We start from the raw sequence: 17531 nt of genomic DNA on the forward strand, positions 1-17531 counted from the left end.
TATGTTGAGAAAATTAAAAGCAGAAAACTCAGCAAAGAAAAACAGAAAAAAAATAATAAGATACTCCTTTGTATCTGTGGCTTTAGTTGCTTCTAAGTCAGATTCTCCAGTTATGATGCTCAGACACAAGACTGGTGCACATATAAACTCACAGAGACTGTGGAACATGCCCAAGACCAGCCAGGGTCAAACCATGTAGGGTCCCAGCACTGAGAGGGAGAAATTGACACAGGTTCCTACTGGCAACCAAGAAGCTACCTGCAACTGATATCTGTTGGCAACAGGGAAATCAGTTTTCTCTAAAGGAATCTCACTGGGTATATTAGCCACAAGCCCAAGCCCAGGAGCAGCTGGCCAGCACAAAATGAACTCAGTGGTATTGTTTTATCTTTTTTTGGTGAACTTTTTGTTTCATTTTGCTTTGTTTGGGCTTTTGTTTTGGATTTATTTATTTATTTATTGGTTTTTCAAGACAGGGTTTCTCTGTGTGGCTTTGGAGCCTATCCTGGCACTGGCTCTGTAGACTAGGCTGGCCTCACAGAGATCTGCCTGCCTCTGCCTGCCAAGTGCTGGGATTAAAGGAATGCGCCACCGTGAGTTTTATTTTCACTTTTGTGCTTTTTGGTTTGTCTGGTTTTTCGCTTCTGTCTTTTTTTTTTTAGCGAGAGAGAGAGAAAGAAAGAACATGAGTTGGGTTGATATGGAGGCAGGGGGAATCCTGAATTGGGGGAGGGGAAATATGATAAAAATATTGTATGAAAAAATTTTCCAATTAAAAATTTTAACAACCAGGGCAGGCACAACCAGCAGCTGCTTGGTGCCATCCAGGTCTGATTTGGCAGAGGAAACAGGTGCTCCCCATCCCCAGACTTCTTGGTCTGGGCAGGCACAGTCAACCAGGAACCACCCCTCATCCAGTGCCACTGGCACAGGGTGGACCTAGCACCATCATACCAAGGGCCACCTGAGGTTTCTATGCCTGGGCAACGACAGAGAGGAAACAGCTCCATGTCATGCCTTGAGACTTGGACAATCAGGATTCAACCAAGCACCACCTGTGACCCAACTAAGAGCCCTGGCACTGGGTTGTTGGGTACCATTGTGGTGAGAGAGTACAGAGTGGGGAGGTAGGAGAGAGAGAGAGGTGGAATGGTCATGGGCTGGGAAGAGAGGCAGATCTGGAGGGGTGAGGGTGGTAAGGAACTGGCTGTACTTAATGACCTCCTGAGTCCAAGGTGATGTCCAGTCCTGGGCTAACATCCAGGGTCAATATGGGTAGCCTGTACAGCCTCCCAGGACCATGGTGACATCCTGGCCCAGGTTGCTGCCAAAGACCATGTATAGATCCATGGTCCAGCCATAGCCAGGGTCTGTGTTTGTAGCACAAATAATAGACACCCAGAGACAGATATTGGGGTTCAAGCTGAAGATCAGAAAAGTGGCCAAGTCACTAGAGAATTCTTTTTTTATTTAAATTATTTAATTCCTACTCATATTTACATATCTATCCTCTCCAATCCTCCAATGTTCCCCACTAACCCCCCAACCCATCCCCCAACTCCTCCCCAGGGATAGTGAGGCCCTCCACCGGTACCTTCAAAGTCTGTCATATCATTTGGGGGAGGGCCTAGGCCCTCCTTGCTGTATCTGGGCTGCAAGATACAGCCCATAGGGAATGGGCTCCCAAAGTCCATTTATGTTCTAGGGTTAAAGACTGGCTCCACTGTTAGAGATCCCATAGACTGTCTTGGCCTCCTAGCTGGCACCCACATTCAGAGGGCTTGGTTTGATCTAATGCTGTTTCCCCTGCTTTATGACTAGGGTCTCCATGCTCTCACTAGGTCAAGTCAACTGTTTCTGCAGGTTTCTGCAGCACTGTCTTGGCTCCTTTGCTCCTCCCTCCCTCTCCACAACCCCTAGAGAATTCTTACCTCAACCAAGGCACAGACAAAAGGATCAACCAAGGGGTGACCCTGACCTCAGGGTGACTGCAGACTGCAATTCTCTCCACCAAACCTCAGACTGCCCTGAGCTGCTGCCTTATATTGCTCTCTAGTACTGGGAGCATGCTGGGATCAAAGGTGTGAGCTCTGTTTCTCTTTTAGACTGATTCACTCTCATGTAGCCTAGTGTGGCCTTGAACTCACAAAGATCCATCTGCCTCTGTCTCCCAAATACTGGGATTAAAGGTGTGGCCACCACTGCCTGTCCTCTATGGCTAACTAGTGGCTTAGTGTGTGTGTGTGTGTGTGTGTGTGTGTGTGTGGTTAAGTAGTGACTTAGCTCTGCACTCTGATCTTCAGGCTAGCTTTATTAGATCATAAACATAGTATCACCACATGTGTTGATGTCCTTAACCCATTTTGCCCCAAGGGCCAGAGGGATGCCTTGGGTCTGAGTGGAAACCTGTGACCATGTTGGTGTCTGAGGGCCATAACCAGTGCTGTCAACTGGAGCCATGGTATTATCCAGATCAGGGCTATGCCTGACAGCCATGTCTGGGTCTGTGGCCCTGCCTCAGCCAAGGTCTGGGTTGATGTCTGTAGCTCCTGAGACCATCAAAGACCAAGTCAATGCTGAGGGTCTAGGCTGCCACCTGGGGCCATGTCGATGACCAAGGGCCATGCAGCCTTGGGGGCCATGCCTGTCCAAGTGGCCTGCACCAACACCATGGTGACATCCAGGCCCAGGCTGCTGCATAGGACCATGTCTGGGTCTGTGGTCCCACTATAGCCAGAATGTATACTGATGTCTGTGGCCCATGTTGCCACCAAAGACCACATAGATGCCTGGGGTCTGGGCCACAACCTATGGCCATGAGGATGTCCATAGAGCCATGCAGCAACATGCTGATCCGAGTAGCCTATGCTGTCACCTGGGGCCATGGTGTAGTCTGGACCAGGGCTGCTGCTGAGGCCATGACTGGGTCTGTAGCCCTACAGTAGCCAGAGTCTGAGTTAATGTCTGTGGCTCCTAAAACTACCTGAGACCACATCCGTGTCTGAGGACCATGCCACTGCCGAGTCATGCTGATTTAGTGTAGCCACCTGGGGTCATGGAGACATCTGGAGACTGGCTGCTGCCTAAGGCTATGTCTGGGTCTATGGTCATGCAGTGGCGAGGATCTGGGGTGGTGTCCATGGCTCCTGTTACCCCTGAGGACTGTGTGGATGCCCAGGGTCTGGTCAGTCACCTGAGACCATGTTTGTGCCTGAGAACCAAACCTGGGTCATACAGATCTGGGAGGCCTGTGCTGCCACTATGCTGTAGTGATGTCTGACCTGAACTGCTGCCAAGGGCCATTCTGGGTCCTTGGTCCTGCTGCAGCTCTGGTCTGTGATGATGTCCAAGGCCTGTGTTAGCACAGAGGCTCATAGGAGCAATGCTGTGCTGAGCCAGCCCTGCTCTTCACTGGCCCTGGGATGGCTGTCCCAACCCCTTATTGGTAATGGAACAGGAGAACTGGTCCTGCCTCCTCAGGGGAGACTTGGCCCACTCCACTAGGAATGATGACACCACCCTTCACCTCAGGCATGGACCTCACCTGTGAGCCAGTTCTGAGGGCATGAGAGCAGGAGTACTGACTCCTGGTTTTTTACCTGTCCTCCAGCATGTCATGCGCCCTCTAAGTCTCCTGGGGACCCCCACTTGTCTTCTTTCCAGCATCCTCTGTGTTTGGCCGTCCTCCCTATACGTCATGCCCTGCTAATGGCTGTTTAGCCATTTAGCTTTTTATTAAACCAATAAGAAGTCATCTTGGCAAAGACACATCTTCATAGTGTGCCAAAAGATTATTCCACAACAGATCCCATGATCCCCCTGAAGAGCATGACTCCATGACCTAAGGACTTCCTGCCAGCTCCATGTCTGAAGGTTCACGGTGTCTCCAATGCTATTGTCCTGGGGAACAAACCTTTAACAGGCGGGCCTGTGGAGGAAAATCTACCTGCAAATCACAGCATTCTTTATGATGATGATGATGAATATTAATAGGGTCTCACTAATTAGCTTTGGCTGCAACTTACTATGTAGACCAGGCTGGCCCTGAAAATCAGATATCTCCCTTCCTCTACCACCTAAATCCTGTGGTTAAGATGTAAGCTACCACACCTGACTGACATCCCACTTTAATAAATGAGAAATCATTTGATGGGTAGAAGGCCTTATGGTGCAAATAAGGACCTGAATCCAAAACCAGGAGTGTGCATGAGGTTCCGCAATCCCTGCATTCCTAGAGGAAGATGAGAAGCAGAGGCAGCAAACTGCAGATGCTCCTGGGCCAGCTTGCTTAGCGCATGCAGCAGGAGAGCAGCAAGACTGTCTCAAACACAGGCAAAGCATGGACTGTCCCCCAAGATGATTGTCCTCTGACCTCCACAAATCTGCCTGCATTCACTCGCTCCTGCACTCACACACAAAGGAACACACATTGTAAATGCATATTGCACATACACAAATATAGAAATAATAAAATTTGAAAAGAAATACACTCTTACTGCAGATGAGATTTAATGTCTCCTTCCTCTTCAGACCTTTTCCTTCCCGGTGATTCTATCTGTGCGAATAGCTACTTCAGCTGGGGCTCTCACAGAATGAATTAGCTAAAGATTATTTTAAGTAGCTATCTAAACCTTTTCCTTCTTCTTTCAAAAAGCTGCATAATATTCCATTTTGTGCCCCAACCATGGTTTATCTAACCATGGTTCTCTACTGGTAGACTTTTTTTCATCCTTTTATTTTTTTTAGGAATACGTACTTGCAAGTTCATAAAGGTAAAAGTACATCTGTAGGACAAGTTGCTGAAACTCATAGACTGGACCAAATGGGTTTATGCAATTACAGTTTTCACCTGCATCATAAAGTTGCATTCCATATAAATTGCACTAATGTAAATTCTGCCAGCAAGGTGAGTGTCCATTGCTCAGCACCCTCATCAACAATTCTACCAAAAGTATTGCTCTTCCTTATTCTGGTTATGACCGAGAGTCGTTGGTGCTGATAGACAGGACCATGTCAGAGTTTGGCTGTGAATTCCCTTACATAACAAGAAGTGCATTGCCTCCTAGAAAGCTCTGCCTGTGTCTCCTCCTCAGGTTGAAGCAGCAGGAACCTACCCCATGTCTATGCCCAACAAGATAGGAAGGAAGCCAATTTCAAACCCCGGTAAAGGAAGCTGACTGGAAAGCTACACAGCAAGAGCTATGATCCTCAACCAAGGACACAACAGACCACTGCCTCCTCACAGGCAACACCCACAGACTGAACAGTGTGGTCCCCCTTCAGTCTTTCCCCAGGCTTTCTATTAGCTCAGCCTAACCTGAAGCTAAAGGCAAGGCAGGCATTGATGCCTATAGTTCCCTGCATGCCAGCCACAGATGGAGAGGTCAAGAAAGGTCTTCATGGACTGCCCTCCAAAGACCAATGCCTTATTTCTTTGAAATCTGATCTCCAGATTCTTTACTTTGAGAGTCATGACTGTACAAGCTTCCCCTTGTAGATTTTTTTCCTGGTATGTGGCCACGGCCATTCATTTGCATAGAAGTTACAGTTGTTTGGGGGTCACTAATAAATATGTTAAAGTTCATAATTTAATTCTTGGATATAATTTATTAACACAGAATCATGAAGAAGAAAGAGGCATTAATACTCATTTGCACTAAGAACATTTTTATATTTGTACAATTCGTGAGTGCATGTGTGTGTATGTACAATTGTGTGTGTCATTCCCACTCACTAAGTTACACACAGAGGTATTAAAATGTTAAGGAGTTTATTTGAGCAAAGAACAATTCACAGATTGGGCAGCACCAGAACCGGAAGAGTGTCACCCTGCTGCCTTGGCACTGATAGTGAGCTTCACAAGCTGAAGGCAGAAACATGACAAAGAAAATATACTTAACTCTTTAGATAGAAAGACCCAGGCTGGAGGTCACTTGGCAGTTTCTTATTGGTGGTTTCTTGTTTCTTGTTACAGTTGTGATGGGCATCATTTGGGTTATGAAAACTTAATATTCTGGTGCCACTCTAGCTTGCAGGGCCTCTGACTTTTAAAAGTTTTGCATGGTATTGATGTCCAAATCTCAATAGCACTTCATTCCCCTTGCTCAACTATGTGTGAAAGGCCAGCTGTGTTTTGTATTTGTTTGTTTGTTTGTTTGTTTACCAATGTTCCTATTTCTGGAAAACTGCTAGAGTCTTCAAGGACCTTCCATGTCAGTCATGATCATTATTTGCCTTTCTGGTAGCTGGACTGTGCCTCTCCGAACTCAAGGGTAGTCCGTCTCACAGAGGAATACGTTGGAACTGAAGCGGCTCTGTGCCTGCAGCTTTCTCTGTGTATTATGGAATGGGGACTGACCTAGCATCCTACTGGTGTGGGGGTAGAAATAGCACAGGAATGCTGCCCTGGAGGCTAGTCATCCAAACAGCTAGCCTTTCCAAGTTAAAAGAGCATACTCTCTGATGGGTACCCAGTGGCGGTAGCACAGAGTACCCCCACAAGTTTGCTTGCATGTTCATATCAGACATGGTATTCGTGTCCCTCACTGAATGCAGTGTCTTTTTCTTGGAAGGATGTTTAGCTCTGGGTAAACATCTGTTGTATCAATATATTATGAAACCTATTATATCAATAGATACAAAATGATTCAAGTTTCTCTCCACAAAAACCACCCAAGCTCTTTCCGGGCCCTACCCAAAAAAGGAGGCAAAAACCATTCCTGTCATCACTGCGGACTGTACAGGTTGGGTGAAGTGAGAAGTTCAGTACAAATGTCACCATGGCAATTCTCATTCACAAATGGCTCCCAAGTGACCATCTTTAGGTCAAGCCAACATGCAATTTAATAGTAACTTAAATGAACAAATCAATAACTGTTAAAAATGACAACAACAGAAGATCAGCATTGGGCAAACCCCACAGTAATATTCCTGATGATGCTGAAGCTGGTAAAAGAATGATGAAAAGCAGAATGTCTCCATCATTCAGAGTATCCCTCACAAGATGCTTAGTCACCTCAGGGGAAACAGCTGTACAGTGATGCTAACTTATGAACAATGCCAGACAGGATGCCAGAGCAACTAGCATTCTAGAAAATAACTGCTGGATCCTCATTAAGGAGTTGAAGTCATGAATGACAAACTGAGCCATTCCACAGTAAAGGAGACCAGGGGTCCAAGATGACAGCATGCAGCTTAGGAGCTGTGGATGAGTTGTGAAAGGGCTGCAGAAGGACAACTGTCAATTTTTTAACGAGGGGCACGGATTAGTTAGAGATGCCATGATGATGGTATTTCTAGTTTTGAAATGGTGCAGTAATGATATAAGCTGCTTGAATCTGCAGAACCCATGTTTTCAAACCTCAAGAGCAGGTGGGAATTCATAACACTATTTTTGTAAATTTTTAACATTCTAAATAACTCTGAAAGTATTTCAAGTGAGAAAATTGTAAATGATTAAAATTGAATTTAAAAATTCAGCTGACCCAGATGTGGTGGCACACATCTTTAATCCCACTATAAGGTTGGCAGAGGCAGATCTCTGTGAGCTGGAAGCCCACTTGGTCAACGTAGAGAGTTTCAGGTAGTTGCTCTACAAAGTGAGACCCTCAAAAGGGAGGGGTCAGAAAAGAAGGAAGAAAGAGAAAAAAGTTCAGTTGAACAAAATTCACTTGCTACAATATTGCTTTATATAGAGTTTAAATACATATTGAGAGAAATACCTTTACTCTTTTAAAAAATATTTTAATTTTTTATTTTTGAGACTATAATAAAATTATGCCTTTTCCCCCTTTCCTTTCCTCTCCCCAAACCCTCCCATATATCCCTCCTTGCTCTCTTTCAAGTGTATGGCCTCTCTTTTCATTAATTGTTATTATAGGGCTGGAGAGATGGCTCAGCCATTAAAGGCTAGGCTCACAATCAAAAATTAATTGTTATTATATATGTATGTATACATATATACATACATATTTCCAAATGCTCAAAAGCAACCTGCTCAGTCTATATAATGTTACTTGTATGTATGTTCTCAGGGCTGACCATTTGGTGTTGGTTAAGTAGCTGGTGAGCTCTTTCCTGGAGAAGACCGTTTCTCCTGCTCTCAGTATTCCTAGTTGCCTGTAGTTCTTTGTGTGGGGTTGCGGCATGGAGGACTTTCCCCGTCCACTTTTCCATGTCTGTTGTTGTTGTCCTTGCTCAGCTCATTTTTAGGCAGTAATGTTGGAGAAATTTTATGGGTGCAAACTTCTGACATTCCTAGGAGACAGTCTCACAGCAAACTTCACCTCTTACAATCTCTCCATTTTCCCTAATGATTCCCGAGCCCTAGGTTTGAGAGTTGTGTTGTAGACACATTCCTGAGGATTGAGATCTACAACTCCGTATTTTGATTGGTTGTAGTTTTCTGTAATGGTCTCCATCTGTTGCAAAGAGAGTTTCTTTGATGAAGGATAGGGACTACTCTTGTTTGTGGGTGTAAGGACAAATATTTAGAATGTAGTTGGGGACTCTACCAGTTTAGTAAAGTGACAGATGTAGGTCTCCTTGAAGACACACAGCTTCACTAGGCCTAGGTAGGTGGCTAGGTTTCCAGTACCAGCTCTGATTTCCCTCTTGTTGAGTGGGTCTTAAATCCCATTAGAGAGCTGTTGGTTACAGTCAAGGTATGTGTGCCAACACTGCACTGTTAGGGTTACTGTGCCATGCTTGATCATTGTGATTCACAGGCATCACAGCTGGATAGGACTGTTGGTTGCTTCCCTCCTTTGTAAGTTTAGACTTAGCCTAGACAAGCAATCATTTCCTTTGGTTAATCATATGTTAAATTAAAAGGGAATTTTAAAAAGCATATTCTGAACTTTCAGCATTTATTTTCTTACCAAAAACTGAAAGTCAAGGTAACAACTATATATGAAAGTACTTTAACGATCTTGGTCTGTCCTAAAAGCAATGTGAATAGATTCCTATTTGTAACTACCATGTTCTAAGTACACTATCCTTCAAATTGTCGGTTCCCAGGAAGAAGGTATATAGGGGAGAAACTCTGTTATTTACCCAGTGATAAAAAACAAAATTCCAAGTCCCTTTCCTTAAGAGTTACAAGAAACTACTGGGATAGAGAGTTATTTACTTCTCTTGTAGAGGACCCAAATTTTGGTTCCCAACAGCACTGGGTGGTTCATAATTGCTTATAACTCCAGATCCAGGGAATCTGGCACTCTCTTGTAGCCTCCAGGGGACCTGCACTCATTACCATACACAAATACACACACAATTAGAAGCAAAATCCTTCAAGAGTTATATGACAGTACCAACTATTTCACTTCTCTGTTTTCCCTGAGGTATAACATTTCAAATGCATTGAGTTTTAATTTACCAGGGGAAGTGGAAAACATGCACAACCTAGAGGTAATGTATGGGCTAACTACAAAAACAAGTGGATCAACAAGAAGCAAAAACCATACATGCATGTAAGAATATAAGACAAAGAGCAGGAGAGATGGTCTTCAAGAGGACCCAGGTTCAATTCTTACCCAGCATCCACATGGGGGCTCACAGCCATCTTTAACTCTAGTTTCAGAGGATCCAATGTCCTCTTCTGGCCTTCACAAGTCCCATTCACACTTATGGTACAAAGATAAGTATGCAGGCAAAACACCCATACACATACAAATAAATTCTAAAAATAGAATATAAGACATCTTATTTTAGCAGTTTCCTAGATAGACCCTTGAGGGAAATACATGAATAACTAATAACTTAATTTGAGGGTAGATTACTAATTGCTAATTATAACAGTCTGCAGAAAATGATTTAGGTAACTAGACAAAACACCCCACCTGTTTTCTGCCCTGTTACTCTACACTCCTGAGATACACAAGGTGAACATCAGCACTTCGGCAGAAGTTGGGAAATCATCTAAGGACAATGGAAGGTGACAGGGTTACTCTCCACATGATGTCCAGCTGTAGACACCCTGGTTTTCTTGGTCCCCACAACTCCTAAGAACTCCATGCCAGTTGATCACCTCCCCTCTCTCTCCCCATATTATTGTAGATGTTTAGTTTGAATAGGAAAAAAGTCCTAGATTCTACTAACTTTTGAGGGCCAGTTGGCCTCTCTTTTCAAAGAAGTTTTCATGATTTAGGATTTCCAATTCTTGCCTCTCCTAAGTTTCTGGGTAGAAAACAGGCTGGGGTGGGGGTGTTTTCCACAGGTCTCTGTTCTCAGATAAGTTTGCACTGTGGGAGGTCAAGCAAAAAAACGACAGGTTCCTAGCCTCAGGAGCTTTACACAATGAAATCTTTCTTTAGCCAAACGGGACCTCTTAAAATGGTTCTCTCTAAATTCCATGAAGGATTACATAGACCGAAGACCTTGGGCAATAATAAAAGCATCCCAACAGAATTATTTCTGTTTTCTAAGAAAAAAAAAAACACAATTGACTGAAGTGCCAGAGGATATTTTCATCATTTCTTATTTTCCCACCAACACTCATTTAGCTGAGCCAGATGACAAGTAGGAAGTGGAAAGAAAAATATCAGAAATGCATGGTCATGAAAGAGAAATGCATAGACCTGAGAAGAGGACACAAGTGTGTTTAAGCTGCTAGTGTAACCCTAGGAGTGACGAAAGGTGGGAGGATCATCACTCTAAGAAATAAATCGTGCTGTTGGGAATAGAGGAGTGTAGCTGGCACTCGGCAGAAGGTGGAAAGTCTCGCTTACCTTCCCAGGCTGCCTTTAGACTTCCAGATCTGATAAATGCATTGAACAGATATCAGGAGGCTATCCAAATAATGAGCTGGTCAGCTACCTGCTGCTGATGACTAACAGGGTCTTTGAGTCTGGGTATTTCTCTGCCCGGGGTCCATCTTATCTTTGCGGGAGAAAGAACAACCTCAAAAGTGCTAGAGGCAGATTTCCAGTCTTGGCTTCCTGGTAGCTGGATCATGGCTTCCTAAGCCAGCATTGCTGTCTTGAATTCACTCACCAGCCTAGACTCCTCCCTGGGGTCTGACAGTCAGCCAAGCAGGCCCAGCCTGCTCCTTCAATCTCTACATGGTTTTGAAAGCACTCAGTTTCTTTCATTACATCTCTTTCTTGTTGAATACCTGTGCTAGTTTCTCTTTCTTTACCAATCTTAACAAATACAGAATAAAAAGTTACAAATCAATAGAAACCTATATGTAAATGAGAATATCACTAAGTTTTTAAATGATATTAAAACAACATAACAATTACTACTTCAGTGTGAAGAGACCAGCTCCCCTTTCGGCAGCCATAATGGCCAAACACATGCTTGTCTGACCTTGTCCTAGACACTAGAAAGTCAGATGCCTGCCTCGTGACAAGGAACCAATCAGAAGTTAGCTGGTGGCACTATGCTTTACGACCCTGGGTGTACTTTACAGACATTGCACACAGCAATGATGCACAGAGCATAGCAACCACCCTGGAAGGGCCTATGGGCCATAACATCCAGTTGACCAATCAACACAGGGCAAGCCCTCCAAGCCTGGAGGCACACCAATCGTGAGCCTGTGCGTACCCCTAGACACTCCCCTTACGCTGTCCTACAAGATCTCTCGGGAGCCCCTAGGAGTTGTCTTTGCTAGCCATCCACCATGGCGGGTGGGTGAAAGACCCGAGCTAACATGGGGTTAGCTCGTTAAAAAAAAACAATAAAGCCTCATGCAGTTTGCAGCAAGCTCTCGAATCCGCCTGGTGATTGGGGTGACCAATCGTGGCCTGGGACCCCGGATACCTGAGTTTTCCGGGGGGGGGGGGGTCTAACAAGTGAAGAGCACAAAATGATTTTGTGTATGTTCTTAATCTCTGCAAAAATGTGGTTAATATTACAGCTTTCAATGGTACATTTCATTGTGGATTTTTGTTTGTTTTTGTTTTGTTTTGTTTTGTTGTGACAGGGGTTCTGCATAGCCCTGGCTGTCCTGGAACTCATTATGTAGACTAGGCTGGCTTTGAACTCAGAGATCTGACTGCCTCTGCTTCCTGAGTGTTGGAATTAAAGGCATGTAGCATCTCTCCTGAATGTCATTTTTATTAGGAATTCAAAGAATCAACTATTTTAAATACGTAAATTAAACTTTCAGACAAAATTAGGCTTATTATAATTTACATTAGACTTGTTTTTGTTTTGACAACAGTATTATTAACAACATATTTCTTTTTTTTTGCTTGTTTGTTTCTCTGTTGTTTTTATTAACCATTCTGACCAAAAGCAACTTTGGGAGATAAAGGTTTATTTGGCTTACAAATTACAGTCCCTCATCAAGGAAAGCCATGGCAGGAACTCAAAGCAACAACATGGAGGCAGGGACTGAAACAGAGGAGGAATTGGACTTACTGACTTGCTCAGCTTTTATTATTTATTTATTTATTTGTGTGTGTGTGTGTGTGTGTGTGGAGAGAGAGAGAGGAGAGAGAGAGAGAGAAAGAGAGAGAGAGAGAGAGAGAGAGAGAGAGAGAGAGAGAGAGAGAGAGACTCACTATGTAGCTCTGGCTGCCCTGGAACACACCAGGCTGGTCTCTAACTCACAGAGATCTGCCAGATTTTGCTTCTCCAGTGCTGGGATTAAAGGCATGAGCCACCAAGTCCCTCTAGCTTTCTTTTTTTTATGGCCCAGGACCAACTGCCCAGGAACAGCACTGCCCACAGTAGGCTGGGCTGTCCCCCATCAATCATTAATAAAGATAAATGACCCTCACATATGCCCACTGGCCAATCTGATGGAGGCATTTCCTTGACTGAAGTTCCCTTTCCCCTGAGTAGTTTGTGCCAAGTTGACAAAAAGCTAATCAGCCTGCTTTATTTTGTTTTGTTTGTTTTGTCTTGTTTTGCTTTAATGGCAAAGGTGGCCATTGTTTACTTCAGGTCTTATACATATTTGTTGATCATATAAAATAGTCCCTGTGAAAGGATTTAAAACAAAAAACTAAGTTTTATCAGTTTCCAGATGCTCTAAACTGATCAAGGGGACGAATTTTTGTATTCACTTCTGCTTACTGAAATAGTATAGCCTAGGAACCTGAACTTTCCAATTCCCCTCTATTCTTTAGTCATCCAACAAAGAGGTCCAGACTGGAGAACTTTGCTTAGCAGAGCATGGTAATGAGTTTTTTTAACTTTCAAAAATATTTTCAACAAAATCAAGTCTAAAAAGTGAGATGTATCTATTCCCTTAAAGCTGAGGAAGTTTTGGGTTTCCGAGGAAATCCAACATGAAATGAGAGGGGCCAGAGACAAAAATAGGAAACAGGGCAGATGAGAAATCTGCCTGGAGATTTCTCTCTCCCTGGAGAGAGTGAACAGAGCAAGTGTGTAAGGGGAGGACCTAAAGTGACGGTCAGGGAACTGTGGGCATCCCAACATTGGCAGGATGAGTGGAAGAGGAAACCCAGAAGTATGAAAAAGAAATGACTAGAGAGGTAGGAAGAAAAGCAGAAGGCTGTGAGAGTGTCCAAGGAAAGAAAAAGATAGCTTGTGTTCTTAGATTTCAATACCATGCATGCTCTAGTGGTTTTCCCTGGCCCTCCTAGGTTCTATAACAAGGTTCTTTGACAAGAAAAAGGATTAGCAGAAGAAAATGCTGATCAGTCACAAAAGGTTAACAGAAAATAACTGAGAGCCTCACCATTCAGTTCCCAGCATGTGCTTCACTCATAAGGGGGGAAAGCAACCAGTAACTTGGAGATTTTATTATCATTTTAACAGAAAGATAAAATTATGGAGAATGGCTAGGTTAAGGGCAAGGAAACTTTAGAGGGTGGTAGCTGCATATGGGCTTAGATAGTCCTAAGAATGTAAGGTCTCATCTCATGTATGTGGACTCATCCCAGTGCTACCTCCAACACCAGTTAGATAAGGGATGTTTCCCTCGTTCCAGTACAGGGCAAGGGAAGGAGGCACTGTCAAGGCACATGTATGTCCTGATCTTATAGGTGGATAATGGAAAGGCAGAGAACTCTTCCATTGTCTGCTTTTTTTATAATTCTTTCAGGTCAAAACAGTCCTTATACCAAGATGGTATATTCTGTTTCTCATCTAGCCAGCTAAGCATCCACGTAATCCACTTTAGCTGTTCACTAGACTTCTCAACATCAGCACCCCATTCTCAGCAGCAAAGTCTTTTATACTTTTGTTTTAGGGAAAAAATGTAAGAAAGATAATGATACTCATTTGGGAGAGAAATGGCAGCCAAAGAGGAACAATACTATAAGGTGAGGACAAGAAATGGCTCAGAGGAATTCCTCACTACTATCATCAGTGGCATAAACACACTGAGCCATTGAAAATGAGTAATAGAGAGAAGAGGGGATGCAGAACTTTAACTCTTAGGTTATATGTACAAATATTCACCAATGTACATGTTTCTGAACACAATAGGGAGCTGTGTGGGGTGGTTAACCGAGTATAAAAGATGGCATGGTGTGCAGAGGGTAGTTAAGGACAATTAGGAGGCTGTCACAGTAATTGTTCAGTGAGTAACCATGATCTGATGAAGACAATGATAATGAAGAGAAGAATTACAAACATCCCAGTTGTACAATCTGTAGGTTGGTAAATGACTAACACTAAGACATGGTTGGGATACTTTCAAGGTTTCTAGCATGACTGAGTGGATAATGTAGTGATCAAAATTACAGATATGTAGTGAAGGGTAAAGGTGTTGCTGGGGAATGGGGATTTCTAGTGCAATACCCAGTGCAGACATCCAGAAGAAGGTTGGAAATACATATTCATGCAGGATGTTAGCATTAAAATGAAAGTGTGCCTGAGTCTCCAGAATATGCAAAGAGGAGAGAAACGAAAAATAAGGAAATTTCTACAGAATACTCTTTATTCAAAATCCTCGTGAACATAATTGTCTCAAATTTTGGATTTTTATGGGAAAACTGAATCTTTGTATATACATGAGCTCTATTGGTTTCAAATACATCTGGTATATATAATTAGAAATTAATGTTACACACTATTTCCAGTGTGCCTGCATTTTTCCTGCAACTCATTACTTAAAGTCAGATATGTTCTTTTCTACTTGTAGCATTATGCCAATATTCAAAATATTTGAGATTTTGAATGTTTGAATTAAGGATGACCGGCCTGAAATTGCAACACCATCTTGGCAAACAAAGCTCAGTATGTCTGCCTTGTAGGACTGAGAGGCAGATTTGCAAAAGTGCTAGAACTATGTCATTTCCTACTCCTCCACATTTTAGAAGATATCTGCCTAATGGGGAGAAATTTTAAAACCAAACAACGCAGGGTGTTTCATAAGGGGAGATAGGTATAGGTGAGGAGCCCCTTCTTCAGACCCATACTAAAAATGAGTATTCAAATTTCTCTCATCTAATTTTTGCCCTATCAACATAATTCTTGTACATTTCCTTGTCTCATCTAAACTGACCCTCTAAACACTTTTTAAAAAATTGACTACCACTACAACTGAAATACAAGTATTACTTTTCAAAGACAGTATACTGTTGCCTTGGTTGGAACAAAAGCGGGAAGGATGGGTTAAAGACATATTGTATCATAAAGGCCAAGATGGAGAATATGTGAACAATCAGTATTGTCAAATACCAAGTATGATGCTGGCTGAAAGAAAACACTAGACTTTGGAAATGAAATTTAATGGATGGGAGAGAGAAAGAAGAAAACAAATTGTGGTCTATAGTGCATGGCAAGGAGAACATGTGGACAGTAAATTAAATCTCTTCTGGAGGTAATAAAAGCCATAGTTTGAGAGGGAGCTCATAATGGTTAATCTTGGTTTTCTACTTGGTTGAATCTGGAGTCAACTAAGACAAGCCACTGGATACATCTACAAGGGATTTCTTTATCAGGTTTTTGAAATGGGAAGACCCACCCCAAATGTTGGTGGTACTTTTTTGTGGCAGCCCTTACAAAAGGAAGTAGAAGGATGCTTTTGCTTTTGCCCGCTTCCTTTGCTACCACTGGGAAGCTCACCTGCCCTATTGATGCTTCTGCTGCTGCATTCCTTGTTATCAGGGTGCAGATTCTTCCAGGTGCTAACATGTACAAACACCAACACATCTCTAGGAATCCTCCAGACTTTCAGGACCAGACTGGGATGCTTAGCTACACAGCCTCACAGACTGAGCAACCATGAGGGCTCTTATCCTCTCCAATGTGAGACAACCATTGTTGGACAACCCAAATGGTATTATGTAACCCGATGTAATAAATTCCCTTTTAATATATATTCAAGTGGTCTGTTCCTCTAGAAAACCCTGACGACACAAGGCCACAAAGGAATTTCCATTCCTTGTCATATATAGTACTAACCTAACCCTTTGTATTTAGTAAGCATTTAATCTGTATCAAGTCAAATAGCATGATTTCAGTTACAGATCAACTGTCCTATAAAAACAGTTCAGTGTCTTCCAAATAAAACAGCACAGAATAGAATCATCATTTGGGTAGGAAGAACTAGAAAAAAAAAAGGTATTTTATGTTCTAAGCACACACCCAACTTACAGATCACAGTGGGAAGGAAAAGTGGCTCCCTTGAGAATAGAATCGTATGGTTTTTAAAAACACCTTCAGCTATCTTACTTTACAAAAAGATCAGGCATCAAGTTGCAGCAATTCACCCTAATTATATATTAGTCATTATGTTAGACATAAGAAAGAGGACTTCAAGGATTTTGAAATTATGTGTTTACAATGCAAAAGTGAAAAAAGTCGACAACCATGTTTCATGTTTGTGGACAGAGAAAATGGATAAATTCAACTTACACACACCATGTGTACACATAAAGTGGGAATAAAGGACAAAAGAAAATTAAAATAATTAACAGACCTGAATGGTAGAATTAAACTGTATTGTCTTTACCTTATTTATATCTCCCAATTTTCTACAGCTACAATGGTTTGAAATGCCCAGTGTCATGGGAACTTGCATCTAAGCACGTCCCACCTATCTGACCACCTTCTGTTTGGTCCAGAAGGTCTAAAAATGACAACAGTCACCTAGTAAAACGCCAGACTAGAAGAGGTCTGCAGTCCCCTACATCTCAACTCAGCCTTGCTCTTCCATCTTAACTTCCTTCCCTGGGCTCTTCCTGACTTCTGGAGGCTGAAGATGACTTCTGAGGAGGCACCCGGGGAGTGGGATACATTCCCAGCTCTTGGAAATGAGCAGGGTAACCCACCCCTCACCCTGAGAAAGGGCTGTTGACCGAGGTCTCCACCTACACACTCATTACACGTGTTTCTATCTCTGACTCTGAGGATGTCCTTCACCAAACTCAAGAGAGGCGCAGCGGGCTGGCTGGGGCAGGAAGCGCCACAGGTGACGCTGTGGGCCCCTCAGGAAAGGCCTCACCCTCGACGGTGACTCTGAGGGGTGGGGCGGGGCATCTGCATTTAGAAGCCATCCAGGTGACTCCGACGTCCAGTCAGGGGAGAGCCTCTTCCCGGCCTGCAGCCCTGACCCTCTTCGCGACAGCCTCCGGGTGCCAGCCTCCACTGCCCGAGGCCAC

The 17531-nt window shown here is 43.3% G+C and overlaps 1 long non-coding RNA gene across 1 annotated transcript in view; it reads right to left on the minus strand.

The window, feature by feature from the left end:
* LOC118239465 overlaps positions 1 to 17499 on the minus strand; it is a 28345-nt gene extending 10846 nt beyond the window's left edge. The window contains exon 1 of the long non-coding RNA XR_004771655.1: positions 17375 to 17499. This is a non-coding gene — a long non-coding RNA (uncharacterized LOC118239465). The remainder of the gene's footprint in view (positions 1 to 17374) is intronic.
* Positions 17500 to 17531: the final 32 nt, after the last annotated feature.

This window comes from Cricetulus griseus (assembly GCF_003668045.3).
Source record: "Cricetulus griseus strain 17A/GY chromosome 1 unlocalized genomic scaffold, alternate assembly CriGri-PICRH-1.0 chr1_0, whole genome shotgun sequence".
Classification (NCBI taxonomy): domain Eukaryota; kingdom Metazoa; phylum Chordata; class Mammalia; order Rodentia; family Cricetidae; genus Cricetulus; species Cricetulus griseus.